This window comes from Odocoileus virginianus, chromosome 15 (assembly GCF_023699985.2).
Source record: "Odocoileus virginianus isolate 20LAN1187 ecotype Illinois chromosome 15, Ovbor_1.2, whole genome shotgun sequence".
Lineage (NCBI taxonomy): Eukaryota > Metazoa > Chordata > Mammalia > Artiodactyla > Cervidae > Odocoileus > Odocoileus virginianus.
This window is the reverse complement of record NC_069688.1, coordinates 66,133,365-66,152,857: the sequence shown is the minus strand read 5'-3', so window position 1 is coordinate 66,152,857 and position 19,493 is coordinate 66,133,365. Positions and strand designations below refer to the sequence as shown.

General features: G+C 45.0%; 1 protein-coding gene across 1 annotated transcript in view; it reads left to right on the top strand.

Moving 5' to 3' along the window:
• The window catches only part of SNTB1 (syntrophin beta 1), a 241,787-nt gene that overhangs the window by 117,443 nt on the left and 104,851 nt on the right, over positions 1 to 19,493 (top strand). The gene's annotated exons all lie outside the window — the stretch shown is intronic.

Below are 19,493 nucleotides of genomic sequence, written 5' to 3'. Positions count from 1 at the left end.
GGGCGGAGAGGGAGGTGGGAGGGGGAGTCAGGATGGGGAATACGTGTAGATCCATGGCTGATTCATGTCAATGTATGACAGAAACCACTACAGTATTGTAAAGTAATTAGCCTCCAACTAATAAAAATAAATGAAAAATAAATAAATAAAATACCGACCACATAAGATTGCTGTGATGACTAGATGACTTCATGTGGATATCCTCTCATTCCTGGCAGCATAACCACAGCATAAACACAGCTTTCAACCAAAATATCCTCATTCCTGGGTGCAAGAGGGGTGGGGGTGAGGGTGGGGGGGTTCTTTCCAGCAGAGAGGAGTTTCTGGGTCATCTCACCAAGCTGCTGAGCAGAAGTTATTTGTAAGACATCATTTCACAGAGGGTTTTAGCCTATTGAAACGAATGGGTGTCTGCAGAAAGGTCAGTTCCAGTTTCCTACCTCCTGGACTCACCAAATCTTAGCTGTCATCTGTGTATCTAGAAAGACCTCTGCCCACCCAGCATTCCCGGCCGCCACCCCACCTGCACCCCATTTCCCAGGGGTGCTCAACCCTTAGTTTTCAAGGCTCTCCTACCCTTTCTTTTAATACCTAGGAGCTGCCTTGTCTTTCTCGCCAGCTCAGCATTACATTAGAACCTCAACAAGCCAGCTTGCCCTATCACCCACACCCCGCGTGTCCAGGTGTTCGCCGCAGAGGGCCTCTGAGTTGGTGCTGACCGCCGTGTGCTGAGGCTGGAAGCCTCCTCGCAGGGCTACGAAGTACTTGTGGTCAGTTGTGTGGGTCATGAACAGAAGTCAGGGTTCTAGTTTTCAGTTTGTTTGAAAACATAAGTTAAGCTTCACTGTCATGTAGAAAACTGAAGACAAAGTGAGTATCACCCTCTGGATGGGCCACCCCTTTCGCTTGCACGTGCGGGCTCCGCCACCACCCAGAGCGCCAGTTGGGTCACGCTTACTGTCTGTCTGTGCCTGTGCGTTGATCTTCTCCCTGTCTGTCTGCTCTTGTTTCTTGCTCCCTTTGGCTGCGCTGGGTCTTGCTGGCAGTGCGCAGACTTCTCGGGCTGCGCAGCATGGGGTCTGGAGTGACTGGGCCCAGTGTCTGAGGCAGGAGGGCTAAGTTGCCCTGCGCCATGTGTGGTCTTAGTTCCCGACCAGGGGTTGAACCCACATCCCCTGCTTTGGGAGACAGATTCTTAACCACCTGGGCCACCAGGAAGCCCTGGTCTTGTTTCTCACTTAGACAAGTCCAGTGAGATATTCTGTTACTGTAGGAAAAGTGTGCATAAAGCAAGAGATGGCCTTGGCGTTTGTTTTGACTGTTCTCACCTCCTGCGTTTGGGAAATATGGAGAATTGAATATAAAGTTTATTTCAGCAAAAGGTGGTTGGGAAGGGGGCATTCAGGGAGGTTGGGCTGAATTAGTCAGAAGTCTGACATAGAAAGTCCTAATCAGTTATATATGTGTGTGCCTAGTCGCTCAGTCATGTCTGACTCTTTGCGACCCATGGACTATAGCCCACCAGGCTCCTCTATCCATGGGATTCTCCAGCAAGAATACTGGAGTGGGTAGCCATGCCCTCCTCCAGGGGGTCTTCCCACACCAGGAACCGAACCCAGGTCTCCCACGTTGCAGGTGGATTCTTTACCATCTGAGCCTCCAGGGAGTTTTCTGTATAATTTTATTTGTTTATCTGTCATTGGCTGGGTCTTCGCTGCTACGAGGTCTGCTCTCTGGTTGTGGTGCATCGTGGTGGCATCTCTGCTGCAGCCTTGTGTGGGCTCCAGGGTGCGTGGTTTCAGTAGATGCGCCCCTGTACACAGCATCAGCAGTTGTGGCCCTCGGGCTTGGTTGTTCTGCAGCATGTGGGATCTTCCCGGATCAGGGATCGAACCCATGTCTCCTGCACTGGCAGGTGGATTCTTTACCACTGAGCCACCAGGGAGGCCCAGTTATATTGTTTCTAAGTGTACAGTGAGACACAGCAAGGCAGCATGCCTCTTAGCATTCATAACGGACCTAAGAAAATTCGTAAGACACTCCCTTTTAAAAGTAAATGAAAGTTTAAATATTAACAAAACAATAAAGGCAGATAGTTTAAAAATCAAGTAAATCTAAAGGATTTATTTTATAAAAAAGCAATATGTTTTATCATTAATCTGCAGCCCCTTTGTAAACTAATCCAGAGATTCATCTCTGAGATCTGGGAAATTTTCTTTTGTTATCTATTGGATAAAATTCTCCTCTGTTTCCTTCACTCTCTCTGCTTCTGCTGTTGGAAGAGTATTGGGCCTCCTGTACTGATTTTCTAAGTCTATTTCTTTCTCTTTATCATGTTTTTTTCACCTTAGTTTTTGACCTTTCCCATGAATGTATCCTGTTTAGATTTCAGCTATTATATTTTAGCTCTTTTTGTTCTTTGAATGTTCCTTTTATTAAGAGAATTTTGTTCTCGTTTTGTGGGTGCCAAATTTTCTCTTACTTCTTGTAGAGTATTAATTCATTTAGTTTCTTTGCACTCTTTGCTTCTCTAGTTACCTTGTTCTATTTGTTTTGATTTCATCTTCCTTGCTGGAGGTTCTCCTCAAATGTCTGGTGATCGTTGCTATCAGTTCCTTTTTTACAGAGACACTAAGAAGCCTGTTGAAGCCTATGTGCCTGGGGTGTGGGGCTTAATCATTGGTGAGAATTCATGCGCAGTTGTTGCTTGGTGAGTCAGTGGTTCTAAGAGACACCTTCCGATCCTGCAAATGTTGGTGTCTGGAAGTTGGAGTTACTTAAGAGAGAACCACCAGTTCTCTTTCCTTGGACGCGGGTGATGGGAAAAGTAGGTAATATCTCTCCACCAGTTTTTGCAGCGTCCCACCACTCAACTTGCAGAACTCGTGCAGGACACTTGTTTTCTGCCCTGCACCAACCCCAGCTCTCTGGAGGTTCCAAACCCTGCATATTTGCAGAGTCTGGGGGCTCACACATCACTGAAATCCTGCCCTCAGCCCTCTAAGTTGTATCATTGAATTCCTTGCCTCTTGTTCTACTCCATATCCGTCACCTGGCTCCACTGCTGTCTGTATTTCAAACACATGTTGAACTCTTGCCTGTCTTATTTTCTTGTGGGTTTTGTACCTATTTTGCTATCTTTTAACTGAGATCTTTTAGGGGAGAAGATATGAACATGGGTGGCCAAGCCACTGTTTTTTCCCTAATAAGAACCCTTGCATAATTTGCATCTTTGTATACAACAGAATGCAGTAAAGGCTCATTTTAATGAGCTTAAACAACATTTTCATAGTCTTGTTATTTTTAAGAACATCAGTTTCCTTCATAGATACACTTTAGTACTGTATTCATCCTAATTATCATACATTTTTAATCAGTGGGAGATGAGTTAGTAAGGCTTCCTTACTAATGGTAAGGAAGTAATGGTAATGGTAAGTAATAGTAATAGGAAGTAATAGTAATGGTAAGCAAATTACAAAAGGGAATTTAACTATCTTTAGTTAGCCTTGAGAAAAAGAGTTGAGGCGAGGGCTCGCCAGGCATGATTCTGTGATTTCATCAATACACAGTAAAGTGAGTTCATTTGAGTCCATTCCTGTTCCTCTAAACACTGTTCCAGGAAAATCTCGGTTTCCGCTTTCCTAAGGGCACTTTGAGACATTGAACTTGACCATCTGGGTACTGAGAGATTTTTGCTGATGTTGACTCTCAATATTTAGGTCTTAATCCTTTGTTCTTGATATATTAATTGAACTCCATTTGGTTTGCAAAAAGCTGCCCCAGGATTTTCCAGCTGAGATAATGAAGCCTCTGAAAATAACCCCAATGCTTTCATGCAGGCATTCTCTGTTCAAGTAGGCATCTCCTACCCGGGCATGGGGACAGGGAGAGAGGGGAAGGTTCAGGAGCAGCCCCTGCCTTCCTCCCTTCAACACACACGTGGAATTTTATTTTCCTTAGTAGAGGATGGGCTTGGGGCACAGAAAACTGCAGGCACATTCATAAAACACCCACTTGGGCATATGGGGCCTGTATCTATTGACAGATACCCCCTGTTTCTAAATGATACTTGAATAGGAATTTTGACGTCGCCAGTCCATTAGTACCTGGTTGAGATTTCTTTCCATTTTTCTTTTTTAAAAGTTAATTTATTTATTTGACTGTGCCATGTCTTAGCTATGGCCCACGGGATCTTCAATCTTCGTGGCAGCATGTGAAATCTGTTTGTTTTTTTTTTTAAGTTGTGGAGTGTAAACTCTTCATTGTAGCATTTGAATCTAGTTCCCTGGCCAGGGATTGAACCCAGGCCCCCTGCATTGGGCGCACAGTGTCTTAGCCGCTGGACCACCAGGGAACTCTGTTTCCTCTTCTTAATTTCAACTTTTAAATGAATAGTTTTGGGTTTTTCTTTGCTAGATACTGAGGCTACAGCAGTGATAGAGTTCTTCCCCAACGCAGCTTACCATCAGGTGGGGGGTGGGGACAAGAGCACTGGACGACAGAGCGATTCCATGGAAAGACCCTGGGGAGATGAAGGGTGCTGTGGAAGCTACCTCTCAGGACAGCTGCCTAAGCCAGAGTCCAGGTTTTGGAGTGGGGTAGGCGGGGCAAAGGGGAATGATTGTCAGAGAGGGTGATGTCTATGCAGAGATCTGACTCATAAATCAGAAGTTGGTTAGGTCAGTGGTTAGGGCTAGAGAGGCAGAGAAGGGATTCTTGGCAAAGGAAATAGCATGAGTCTAGGCACCAAGGCAAGAAAGGACGCAGTTCTGTTGCAGAACTGGGAGAAGTCAGTCCTTTTTGGAGCAGTCGATGGGAAAAGCATGTCAAGAGTCTGGAAAGGCTGGCATAATCGGGGTAAGCCAATTTATGGTTGGACTTTATCCTGGTGGGTCTGGAGCCATGGAACAATGTAACAAAGAGCTCTCAGGCCTCACAGTGAGGTGTGAAGGGAAGCAGGGCCAGGACTGGAGGCTAGGGAGCCGTGAGGGGTTCTTGCAGAAATGGAGACAGGAAATAATCCGGGCGGCTACTAGAGTAGGACAGAGGCACTGAAGAGAAGCTGGATGAATTTGAGAGATTTTAAGAGAGAGAATCTGCAGGAGGTCATGATCAAGCGGGCCTGGAGTCATGAAGTGAAAGGTGTTCAGAGCTCACCGTGGCCACGGACGCTGTGCCACATGCGGTTTCCCCAATTCCTGCCCTGGCGCTCAGTGCACGGCTCTGCTGACAGATGTGTTTTGGTGCAGGGTTGGGGGTAGGCAGAGGCAAAAAACAAGTGTAGGTCTTCGGAGATACTGCCTCATTTGAGAGTCCAAGTAGGGACCATTTGTTGAAGAATGGACTGGGTTCAAGGAACCCGTGATGGATGAAAAAGGACCCAGGGCTTAGGAACAGTGGGAAGGTGGTCCCATCTCCTGGGACTGAGGAGCAGAGGGAACTGTTGAGGACGAGCGCCCTGGAGACACGCGGTGGCCCAGGGAGGGGTGGGTAGGGCGGCGTCCTCAACCTTTCTCCTCTTCCATCCTTGAGTCATCAGACGATGCTTCTGATTGGCTGCACACAGCTAGGAGCCAAGGCTAGGGAGCCTGAGTGATAGAGTTTGACATCTTGAAACGCAGAGCAGGACAGAGATGGGAGAGAATGAATCTGGAGGCAAATATAGAAACAAAAAATCACAGAAGTGTGTTTATACTCTGCCTTTCTGAACATCGTCGGTCTGATGTGTATGTGACAAGTGATGACTAGTCATAAGAACAGTGTGCTTGACATCAGCACTTCGTTTCCCAGCTTTGTTGGATAGAAACATCTTGGGCAGGCCCTCAGTGATACTTGTAGATTCCTGCCTCATCAGTGGAGTTATGCCCTGTCTAAGGGGCTTCCCTGGAGGCTCAGACAGTAAAGAATCTGCCTGCAAGTCAGGAGACCTGGAGAAGGGAATGGGTGCCCACTCTGGTATTCTTGCCTGGGGAATTCTAAGGACAGAGGAGCCTGGTGGGCTATGGTCCATGGGGTGGCCAAGAGTCGGACACAGCTGGGTAACTAACACAACCCAGAGGGTTGGTTAAGATTTCTTTTCACCATGGTGATGTGACCTGTATATAGAGATGTCAGTTGAGAGTTTTAGAGAAAAAGACAGTTGATTTTATTCAGGCTGGAAGCTGCGAGAAGGGTAGAGAAACAGGGAGCAGGCCACGCAGTGTACTTGAGAAGTGGCCTTGATGATGCCTGTTGTCTCCTCAGAAAGTGCAGGAGTCTGCAGGGGTGGCCTCTTCCACTTGACAGAGCTGGGGCTGGAGGGGCAGCTGAGCCCTGCTCCCCTCTGCCAGGCTGCTCTTGAGGGTGAAATCTCCCTTGAAAAGGTGGCAGACAGAGCTGGGGGCGGGGGGAGGTGCATTTGAGCAGCAGCTGTTGGTCAGTGGGAATGTTTGTAACGTTCATTTGCTCTCATCGAAAATGCCTCATCATTTACCCTTTATGGACACACTTTGACTTGGAATTCAGCATGCCTTTTTTCCTAGAATAAAACCCTCTCCTCCACTTCTGTTAGGAAACACACAGTGAAGGCCAAGTAGTGCAATTTGTTTTCGTTTCCTGTGTTATTAAATATTCAGGCAAGTGGAAAATATTCCCTCATGTTACCTGGAAACGAAACACTAGGCCCATAAGTTAGAATTCTTGGAGCTGTTTTTCTCAAGCTCTCTGGTAAAATATATATATATTTCCTTTTTTTTTTTTTTTTTTACTGGATGCATTGTGTTGTCTTGAAAAGATGATTGACTTTGGCCAGGCCAACCTGAGTTTCACTGCTAGTATTTCTACTTCCTATCTGCATGATTTTGGTCAATTTACTTAGCTTCTTTAATTTTTTTTTCAATATATAAAATAAGGATGACAGTGTCTCTATGTTTGTGCTGTTTTAGGAATGAAGCAGCTTTAAAGTTCAAGTGTTAATTTGTCTGAACAAGAGGTTAATAAATACTGGTTAATTCATATATTAAAAAAAAAAATAAAGTTCAAGTGTTAAGTTGCTCAGTCATGTCTGACTCTTTGTGACCCTGTAAACTGTAGCCCACTAGGCTCCTCTGTCCATGGAATTCTCCAGGCAAGAATACTGGAGCAGATTGCCATTTGTGTGCCTAATTACCTGGCACATAGTAGTTACTTAATCTCTTCCCATTTCCTTTTTTCTTATCCAGAGATAACCACCCCTAACAAGATTATCAAGAGATTCTTTCAGTGTCATGAAGATATAGTAAGAATTTTTTAGGTAGTTTTATTAAGTGCTGGGAAAGCCCTGGGTGAAATATTATATTGGAAAGTGTAAAATAGCTGTTTAGTAGATGAAAACCCTATCCTGATTTTATATGCTTCTGTCTGATACCGCATCTGTAGTAGCTGACAGTTTGAAGAAGTAGGTCAAGTTGCAAATAGTATCTTTAATTTCTCCAGGAAGGAGACAGGACTTGAATCACTAAGAAGGGGTAGACTCCTACCAAGGCCACTTGCATTTATAAACACTTTCCAATAAGTCTTGATGGAAGAATCCTCTAGCTCGCTGTCAGATATGTAGAGAAGGAGAGTGATAAATAAAACACATGCGTGTGCCAGAGTAGGAATTCAAACCGAAATACTATTGTGGATATCACAGTAATCTCAGGATCCTGTTGACTTCAGTTTGCATCAGGTTTCCATGCTTCACAAATCTATCATCATGTCTGTGCACAGAATTATAATAATGCTTCTCATGGGTGACCAGCAATAGAGAATGTGTATTTTAGTCATTTTTTTCTAGATCTGCAGAGGCTTTTCTTATGTTCCATCCATCTCTTCTTTTTGAATTCTTTATAAGATAGGAAATGTACCGTTTTGAGGCATATACTTAGAGCTTTCGATGTCTATGGAGGAGGAAAGAACTAACTAATATATACCAGTGTTGAGCTGAATGAACTAACCAAACCTCCATTACAAACCAGTGTTCAGAGCTTCTAAGAACTAATGAGTTGCTGCTTCCTAGAAGTCTCTGTGTTTTAGTGGAAAGAGCTTGTGCCTTTGACAACAGAAGCACTGGGTTTACACCCTGGCTCTTAGATCTTGGACACCTTATATTACCTCTCTAAGCCCCAGTTATCCACCTATAAAATGAGCATAATGAGACCTTCTTTTCAGAATCATTACTCAGATTAAATGCCTCTCAAAATGAGATATGCATAGCCTTTTAGATAAAGAAGGTTTTATCAGGGAATATGTAAGACAACTGAATGAAAGTGTGTACTTCTAGAAACATGAACTGTACTCTTAATTTTGGGACAGTAGAATTTATTATGGAGTTCATTCACTTGAATTGCAAAGCTAAAATGTGAGACTTCAAACAAATTTACGCTTGGAGTTATTTTAACTAAAACCTAAATTTCCTGAAAGTGCACATTTACTCATTTCAGCAATGAAGAGTTCTTAGAAAGTTGTTAGAAGAGCCTGTGTATATAACAGTATTTAGCAAATGTTGTCAGTCACATCACAGTGAAGAAATAGAAGCCAGTCTATGTGCTGTGTGCTAAGCGTCATTTCCATCTCTTTGCAACCCCATGAACGGTAGCCCTCCAGGCTCCTCTGTCCATGGGATTCTCCAGGCAAGAATACTGGAGTGGGTTGCCATTTCCTTCAGTCAAGATAAACAGAGAGGGATTCAATATAAGGAATTCGTTGTTTACCAAAAAAAATGGGAAGACATTAGGTTGGGTCTCCCTTACTGACCCTCAGAACTCTATAGAACTGATATAATCAGGAAAGTGGGGAATCAGGAGGTTGCCCCTGAAACTGTTGAAGTTATGTAGTACCAGAGCAGTGATCAGGAGTCAGGAAGTTGAGATCAGGGTGTGGAGCGTTGCACCTGAAAGCTGGCGATTAGTCGCTGCAGCTGCAAGCCAGTTGGCTTTGCCTCTTCCTTCCTACGTTGCCAGCCTGGCTTGCCAGCAGTGGCAGTTAGAACATCAGAGCATGTCCAGCCTTTCCAAACCTCATGGGAATAGATAAATGCTATATCTGACATAATCTTATGTCTCTAGAACCCTAGCTGCAAGGGAATCTGGAAAGATGGATATGTTTTTTAAGCAATCTACATTATAAAGAGAGTCCAATGAGTCTGAATAAGCCAGTTCATAATCTCCATCACATAAAGTGTTGGATACGTGGTAGGAGCTCAGACAGTGCTCATTCTTCTCTCTTCTTCTGTAGAAGACTCAAAAAAAAAAAAAAAAAAAGAGGCAGGGGAGAGAGCTTAAAGGAAGTTCTGAGCCTTTATATGGTTTGTGGAATTATTGCAAAGGTAGTCCCTTCTCTCTGGATCAGTTTTGTTTTCTTTTATTTTTAATATTTACATATTTATTTGTTTGGCTGCCCTGGGTCTTAGTTGTAGCACATGAGATGGGATCTGCTATCTCCACTGTGCTGTGTGGGATCTTTAGTTGCAGAACGCAGACTTTCAGTTGTGGCAGGTGGGATCTAGTTCCCTGACCAGGGATTGAACTCAGGCCCCCTGTATTGGGAGCATGGAGTCTTAGCCACTGGACCACCAGGGAAGTTCTTTGAGATCAGTTTTGTAGAGTTCTGGAAATAGATTATAGTGGCAGAGAGACTAGTGCTCACCAAAAAGTCCACTTATTCCTCTGAATTTCCAGGGCTTCTTATAGTTTTGTGACTAATTCTGGCTAACAAAATATGAGCAGAAATGATGGGCATGTGTGTTCTTGGAGGCACAGCTACAAAATGGGGAGGCTTCCTAACAGATCCCCACCCCATCCACCTCAGACCCTGTTGAACATAGAGCATGTTACTTTCGTGAAGTCTGGTTATGTTGGATGACTGAAATTTCAGGATAACTTAATACTGCATTAAACCTGTCTCATCATTACTAATGTGATCATCGTGTAAATGCACTAACCATTCGGTCAAGCTGATTGATACTTACTGGGTGAAAGTGTTAGTCACTCAGTCATGTCTGACTCTTTGCTACCCCACGGACCGTAGCGCTCCAGGCTCCTCTATCCAAGAGGATTCTTCAGGCAAGAATACTGGAGTGGGTAGCCATTTCCTTTTCCAGGGGATCTTCCCCACCCAGGGATGGAACCCAGAGCACCCTCATTGCAGGCAGGTTCTTTACCTTCTAAGCTACCAGGGAAGCACATTTACTGGGAGACATCCGGTCCCATCACTTCATGGCAAATAGATGGGGAAACATTGGAAACAGTGGCTGACTTTATTTTCTTGGACTCCAGAATCACTGTAGATGGTGACTGCAGCCACAAAATTGAGACGCTTGCTCCTAGGGAGAAAAACTGGGACAAATCTAGACAGCAAATTAAAAAGCAGAGGCATTACTTTGTGACAAAGGTCTGTATAGTCAAAGGTAGGGATTTTCCAGTAGTCATGTATGGATGTGAGAGTTGGACTATAAAGAAGGCTGAGTGCTGAAGATTGGATACTTTTGATCTGTGTTGTCGGAGAAGACTCTTGAGAGTCCCTTGGACTGCAAGGAGATCCAACCAGTCCATTCTAAAAGGAAATCAATCCTGAATATTCATTGGAAGGACTGATGCTAAATGAAACTCCAGTACTTTGGCCACCTGATGGGAAGAACTGACTCATTGGAAAAGAAACTGATGCTGGGAAAGATTTAGGGCAGGAGAAGAAGGGGATAACAGAGGATGAGATGGTTGGATGGCATCACTGACTCAATGGACATGAGTTTGAGTAAACTCTGGGAGTTGGTGATGGACAGGGAGGCCTGGCGTGCTGCAGTCCATGGGGTCACAAAGAGTCAAACATGACTGAGTGACTGAACAAACCAGTAAATATTCTTTTTTCAACTAAAAATGCCTTTAACAAAAAAATAGAGGAAAAAAGTAAATGACATTTTCTCTTTCCCACTTTATATAGTTTTTAATTTAGAGCCTAAAATAATTGCTTTTTTGTTTTTCCTATTTTTAGTTGAAGGCATCCAAGTGAATGAGCATGACTTAGGTACCAGAAGCAGGACCGTGGGGCCTCTTCACACTTAGAACATGTGAAAAGCCCCTTTCATTGAAGCGATTTGAACTGTTGCTTTTGGGGACTGCTATTACTGGTGGCCAACGCACTTTCCCTCTGGATCTAGAGGTCGCCTTTGTTCAAGGGGAAGCATTGTCTCTGCCTGCCTCAGCAAAACTAGGTGTAATTGGAGCATAACCGAACCCTGCCACAGTTCAGATGTCAGGGTGTGTGTGCGTTTGTGGCGCTTCTGCCTTTTTAGATTATAATTACACACTTGCACTTGAAGACAAGACCAACAGTTTTTTTTTCAGTCGTGCCTTGAGGCTTGTGGGATCATAGTTCCCAACCAAGATTGAGCCCGGGTTACCACAGTGGAAGCACTGAGGCCTAACCACTGGGCTGCCTGGGGATTCCCATGACCACCAGTGTTTCTCTTAATGTTTTTTGGTCTGTTAATTTTTTTTCAAACGTTAAACTTTGTATTGGAATAGAGCTAATTAACAGTTTTCTGGTAGTTTCAGGTGAACAGCTGAGGGACCCAGCCATACATATCCGTGTATCCCTTCTCCCCCAAACCCCCTCCCATCCAGGCTGCCACGTGAGCCCGAGCGGAGCTCCCTCTGCGCACAGCAGGTCCTTGTATGTTGTCCGTTTTGAGTACGGCAGTGCGAACATGACCTTCCCAGGCTCCGTAACTGTCCCTTCCCCCCCGAACCCATAGGCTCATTTTCTAAGTCTGTGAGTCTCTGTCTGTTTTGTAAGTTCATTTGTATCATTTCTTTTTAGATTCCACACATAAGGGATGGCATACGATATTTCTCCTTCTCTGTCTGACTTACTTCACCCAGTAGGACACTCTCTAGAGACCACCAGTTTTTGAACAAACGTGAAGACCGTCTCCTCTCTAATGTCCCTTCCCCATTCTCCCAGGTTTTCATCTGTATCAGATTCTTTACAGTAATTCTCAGGCTTTTTTTTTTTTTATCTTGTCATTGAAGAATTGATGTGAAAAAGAAAGTGCGATAATGTATGTTGAAGTAGTTCACAGTGTATGAAGCTGTAAGAATGTAAGGGAATGCGTCTTCCTGGTGGCCCAGTGGTTAAGAACCCACCCGCCAAGGCAGGGGACCCAGGCTCAGTCCCTGGTCAGGGAGCTAAGATCCCACGTGCCTCAGGCAGCTGAGCCTGTGAGCCACAGTTACTGAGCCTCTGTGCTCTAGGGGAAAAAAAGAAGAAGAATGTAACAGAAAAACATACCTCATTGAAGACGTCTACACCTCTTCACCCCTTCACTGGGGCCCAAAGAAACGCAAAGCTCCCCCAGTCTGAGTCTCCACGTATCCTCCTTCCATACCTCTTACTGTGTGGTGGTTTTACATTTATCTCTGTCTTTATTTGACTCCCATCTGCCTCTCCCGCCAGCGGCCTGAGTTCAGTGGCCGTGTTTGCTTTTGCTCATCGGTGACTGGCCCAGGGCAGGTCGTGAACGAGTAGTCGCTGGATGTAAGTATTGCAGTGATGGTTGTTGCTTTGAGGGACTGCTGTCATTTGTGGATGAATGGATGAGGGGAAAAGAAACCAAGAAAGATTCAGGAGATAGGAAAGTGTTTCTCATCTTCCCTAGCCAGCGTTCCAGTAGTCTGCAGGTGACCGCTGGTGGTCCAAACGCGTTTTTAGAATTTCTTCCACTCTGACCTGTGTGGTACCTTGGAAGTTCGTCAAGGTACTCCTGGTCCCCAGATGGAAAAATTCTTTACGGTGATTGCCTCAGTCAGTGTATTAGATTGCAGAAGCCCTGAGGTGCGACTTATGAGGGGAAAGACACCCTCTAACTCTGACCAAAGGGGCAGCGTGCTCTCTCTTTCAAGGGGATATCTGCTGGCTTCTCCAAGAGTGAAATAGCTTTTATACACCCACACCCACACACACACAGACACACACACACACCGAGACACACACAGAGACACATACACCACACACACACAGACACACACACCACACACAAACACTCAGACACACACAGACACACACACACCACACACACCACACACACACACACTGCAGACACACACACACCACACAGATGCACACCAGACACACACAAGCACCACACACACAGAAACACACACCACATACACACACAGAGACACAGACACACACAGACACACACACACCACACACACACACACCTCAGACACACACACACACACACCACAGACACACACAGACACACACACACCACACACACACCTCAGACACACACAGACACACACACACAGACACACACACACCACACACACACCACATATACCACACACACACACACACACTCAGACACACACGGACACAGACACACACACACCACACACACACCACAGACACACACAGACACAGACACACACAGACACACACACACCACACACACACCACATATACCACACACACACACACAGACACACAGACACACACCACACACACAGACACTCACACAGACACACACCACACACACACACAGAAACACACACACAGACACACACACACAGAGATACACAGGGACACACACACACACCACACACAGACACACAGATACACATGGACACACACACACACACACACACACACACTTGGCTGTGCCAGGTCTTAGGTGCAGTGTGTGGACCTAGTTCCCTGACCAGGCCTCCAACCCAGGCCCCCTGCGTTGGGATCACGGAGTCTTAGCCACTGGACCCCCAAGGGAGGCCCTGAAATAGCTTTAGTACTGCGAGCAGCCTTGCTATTTCCACATGGCTGTTGTTCTAATTGCATGTCCTAGTCCTGCGGCTTAGAATCCCTCGTCCCTGAGGACCACGAGTTTGAGCCCAGGGGGCCTGGCTGGGCGGCAGGCTGGCCCCGGGATTGGCCTGGGGAAGCCAGTGTCCCTCCCCCGCAGGGGATCCTGGAGCTCAGGGGACCCCAGCTCCCAGCACTTGGAGGCGGATGGAGTTCATTCCGCTCCAGGTTCTGCAGCTGTCAGTCCACTGCCTACATAATCCAAGCAAGGAGGACGGCTTCCACACAGGAAATCAAAATTCAGCCTGCAAATGGATTTTATGCAAGGTCCAACCAGGAAAACAGACTCCTCTAGGCATTGTAAACAGAGGATTAAAGGCAGGGAATAGGTTATACCGGTGAGGGAAGAGCTGAGATGCCAGCAGGGGTGATGAGACCTCTCAGAGGGGAGTAAGCTCTCTTAGACTCAAGGGACAAAGAAGGGAAGTGGTGTTACCAGCATCCAGGATTCAGGGCCACTCACAGGGGGAGGAGACAGTCAGTGACTAAACATACAGATTCCTGACCACACCCCAGAACTGGAACTTCTAGATAAAGAACCTGGGAACCTGCAGTTTTAACACATTTTCTTGGCGTGTCTAATCATTGGTTAAGTATGAAAAATCCCCTTTTGAAATAACCAAGCAAAAGCAAAAATTCAAAAATATAAAACCTGGTCCAGTAGACTGGAGCTCAAATACTGGCTATGCCAGGATTCACTAGTTAATAACCTCAAGTGTTTTATCCAGTCCCTTTGGGCCTCAGTCTCCCTGTCTGTCATGACTTTGCGACTAAATAACAACAAGAGCAAAGCAACTCCCCGTGTGTAGAAGAGTAGCGATGATGATATGCTACAGGACAGGGTTGCTTAAAATGGAAAGGACCTATGTATATGACCTCCAAATGTGGCAGAGCTGCTAGGAGGCAGATCTGGAACTTAGAACTTTGTAGTCTATGTTCACCGTGAACTTTCCATTGAAACCTGTCTTTTGGTTGATTCACAGAGCAGTAGTACATAAGAATTCCTGAAACAGCCAGGTTTCCCCCCAAAGAATTAGAAATTTTATTATCTCCACAAAGCTATAGTACCTGCATACTTACCAGAAAGTATTCAGGAATAGAGGAGTGTATTTCTTGACACCCTGGTGATGCCTTCCACCCAGAACCATTCATTCACCTCCCTACCCACTGACCCGTAATGGATCTACCCCATAAACTCCTGGTCATTCTTTAATCATCACACCAGAGGAGGTACCACGCACTCCGAGAAGTCTTTTCTGTCTTCCTCTCTCCAGGCAGGAGAATCATTGCTACAGCCTTCATTTTACAGCACTTACTGTATTCAGACTAAGGCTGAGAAAAATAAGTGTCGTATATTAACGCCTGTCTATGGAATCTAGGAAAATGGTACAGAGGAACCTGCTTGCAGGGCAGGAATAGAGGCACAGACAGCGAAGGGGAGGAAGGTGGGATGGATTGGAGGATTAGCGGTGACGTACACACACGACTGTGTGTAAAATAGCTAGTTGGTAGGAAGCTGCTGACTAGCGCAGGGAGCTCGGCTTGACGGGATTGGCGGTGCTGGGGGGAGGCTCGGGAGAGAGCGGAGACCCACGTGCACACAGCGGATGCGCTGTGTGTACAGAGGAAACCACCAGCACAGCATCGTAAACCAATTATACTCCAACAGAACAACGGCCAAGGCAGTAAGGGACAGACCTGGGTTCGAGCCCCTCCCTCTGACTGCTCGGATGGCATGGAGCCATTACCTCACACACTCTGTCTCTCTTCAACCCGCTTCCAAAGTTGCCCTAACCCTTCTGCGTGGGGTAAAGGGGGAGCCTATGTCTTCCGTTGAGCTGTGACTCCGGTAGTCATCCCTTCCAGAGCAAACCCATGCTCTGCTCATTTCTGTGTCCCAAAATCGATGCGGCGTGATTCATAACAGAACAGGTCAAGGGATGGTCCCAGATCAGCACCAGCAGCAACATGCAGAGATGTGCAGACTCTCGGAAGTCCAAGGGTGGGATCAGGTGGCCTCTGTTTAACAAGCCCCACAGGTGACTTAGACGCACATCACATCTGAGACGCACGATAGGATGGCGCCCCCGTCCCACCTAGTATCCAGATACGGTTCAATTCTCAGCCCCTGTGTACTCCTAACAACTGCTGGCTTAAGCAGCTTTGTAGCAAGTATGGCATCTTGTTATCATTGCCCAATTCTCTCTCTGAATTGATTTCTTAGTGCCAGGGTTCGATCTAGTGCAGACTTAGCTGGTCACTGTCTTATTCAGTGCCTGACCCATAGTAGGTGCTCAGTACTTGTCTGCCAGTAGTATGGGTAGATTCATGAGGACAATGAAGCTAGATCTATACTTTCAAGAACACAAACCATTTTATTAATTTATTTTTCATTTTAAAAATATTTATTTTTATTTTGTTTGGCTGCCCTGAGGCTTAGTTGTGGCACACGGGATTTTCTATCTTCACTGAGGTGTGTGAGATACTTCAGTTGTGGCGTGCAGACTCTTCTTTGCAGCGTGTGGGATCTAGTCCCCCGATGAGGCATTGAACCCCAGGCCCCCTGCATCAGGAGCTCAGAATCTTAGCCACTCGACTACCACGGAAGTCCTGAACAAGACACATTTTTAAGAGCTAGAAGGAACTTTAGAGAAAAATTTGTATCGATGCTAAACTGAAGTCCAGGTGAGAAGGGTTCCCAGGATAGGACAGTGCCTTAGTGGTGAGATGAGCCCTGAACGCTGTCTTGATGTCTAGGTACAGTGGAGAGATGCCAGCAGCAGTGTGCCCCCTGGGGGTCTGTGAGAGGCTGAATCTTAGCCCCCTCCCCGCACCTGTTACAACAGAATCTGCATGTTAATAGATTCATCTCTTTACAGTTTGAGAGGCTTTTTCATTTTGACTCTATCACTGGGCTTTCACCAAACTAATCTCTCATCCTTTAGTTGACTGTCCTTTTTTGTTGTTTTGTTTTCCAAAGATGACATTCAATTTCCTAGTGAATCCACACGTGTGAGGAATTTATTAAGGAGGGGAAGGTAGTGGAGAAATTAATTAAATTCACTCAGTGCCTTGGAAACAAAGCTTTAACAAATGATTAGGAAAAGTTCCTTCAGTGAAGTTGGGAAAACTGATTTCTCGTTCAGAATAGCACCCAGCCTGGCTCAGATTCAGGCAAATGTCAGCTGCTCCAGCTCATGAAAGGTCAACACATTATTTCAAACAACTTTTACGCTCATCTCAAAATGGAAACACCACGAAGATGTAAGCTCACACCTCAGTGTCGTCAACCTCAGACCCTTGGTCTGGCCAGCTTTGTTCCCTCGGGTCTAAGGCAGGACCGATTGAGGCTTTGTTTTCACCCATCTGAAGCAGAGCCAGCTTTCTGTTATGGTTACAGGAGGAGAGGAATAGCGGGAAACTGGGAAGTCGACAGGTCATCAGCATGGAACAGTTGCCTCTAGGGTTTCACCTTCTGCCCCTAAGTCTAAGCCTAAGGGCTGCCTACAGTCAGTAAAATCCTGTGACTTGAGTCTCTTATTTCAAAGAAATAAACTATCCTTGATGCAAAACTAATGATGGCATTTGGCAGATGCAAGAAAAAAAGGAGGGAATATTAAAAGCATGGGTTATACGCAAATCCTATAATTAGTTTCTTCCAAAGGTATTTGCTGTATCTGTAAACTGATGTTAGGAAGGCAGAGGCTCTTTGGGTTTGGTTCAGGAAAAACCCCTGGAGAAGGAAACGGTAACCCGCCCCAGTATTTTTGCCTGGAGAATTCCACGGACAGAGGAGCCTGGCAGGCTAGAGTCCATGAGTTGCAAAGAGTCGAACGAGTGAGTGACTATCACTCTCGCATCTGTATAAACTCAATGCCAAGCACACAGAAACTGCCCATTAAATGTCTTTGAACTGATCTGAATGGAGTATGTCTAATCTGTCACTTACATATCAAAGATAGCAAGTGCTATAATGCCTTCAGAATAGACACTACCATACTGAAAACAGTATATCTTAAAGACTTACCTTGAAAGGCAAGGCACGAGGTTTTCATTCTGACTGAGACAGAGTTATAGGAACTAGATTTAAGCTCCCAACTGAAATACTCAAAGAGCAGGCAAAATATGGCTCAGGACCTTGGGTGTCCGGCAGTGATTCCTGAGAGCTGGGAAACAAGCCGGGCACCCTGAGCCTGTCCATACTTTCTGTCTCCAGAGCATTTTCCAGCTGTGGCACAGGGATGAGTCTCAGTGAAGCAGGAGAGTTTCCCTGAGTTGGGAAGACAGAGCTGAGAGTCCAGGGAAACCAAAACAGCTTAGCGTCCACAGGGCAGACAGCAGGAAGAAAGAGAAGCCCAGAAAGGATGCTGGAGATCTGAAGAGTCCTTAGCTGAATAGGGGTGAGCACCTGTGTGAGGAACTACAGAGGCCCAAGGGGAAAACTGCCCCAAAGGGTTAGAGGTCACGTGGCTGAGCACTCACACAAGGCCAGGAATTATGCCTATTCTACCAGCGGGACTGGAAAATGTCATGACTCAAGGGCCTGGGGTGGATGACACAGGAGACCTCCCCTTAGCAGAAGGACAGAATTCACCCAGATGGAACGCCACCAGTCCTGCCACAGACCTTAAATACACACCAGAAAAGATCAAATGGTTTCCAAATAACTGTGTCCCAGAAAAAAAATGTTAAGAATATTTTTAGCAATATAAAAATACATAGAACTCAACAAAGTAAAATTCACAATGTCTGGCATCTACTAAAAAACTACCAGCCATGCAGAGAAGTAGGAGAAAGGATAGTCTTTTTAGTGACTACCCAAACGTGAAAAAGAAATGTCCTTGAATTCATATCTTACGCTGTATATAAAAATTAGTTCAAATGTATCACCAACTTAAATGTAAAACTTAAAAACTTAAGAGGAGACTTTTGTGAACTTGGGTTAGGCAGAGGTTTCTATATATGGCTACCAAGAGCACAATCCATAAAGAAAAAAATGATAAGCTGAATTACATTAAAATTAAAAACTTATCCTTCAGATAATGAAAATACAAGGAATTGTTTTGCAGACTCCATATCTGATGAAGGACTTGTATCCAGAATAATATATTAAAACCTCTCTAAACTTAATAATAAAAAAGGAATAATGCAATTTTTAAGAGCAAAAATTTATAGACACTTCACCATAGAAGATGGATGGATAGGAAGTAAGCACATAAAAAGATGTTCTACATCATTAGTCATTACAGACATGCAAATTAAAACCACAATGAGATAACACTACACACATTAATCTGGCTAAAATTTAAAAGACTGATCATATCAAGTGTTGACAAGGGTTTGCAAGAATCGGAACCTCCATACAATGCTGATCAGAAATGAAAAATTGTTACAACCATTTTGGTACACAGTTTGTTGATTCCTTAAAATGTTAAACATGCATCTATCATATGAATCAGTAATACACTCCTAGCTGTTTCCCCCAGAGAAATGAAAGCATGTGTCCATAAAAAAGGTTCAGTTGTTCATAGCAATATTATTTGCAATAACCCAAAACTACAAATGACTCATACATCCATCAAAAGAGTAGATAAACAGCAGTGTATCCATACAACGATTACTGCTTGACAATAAAA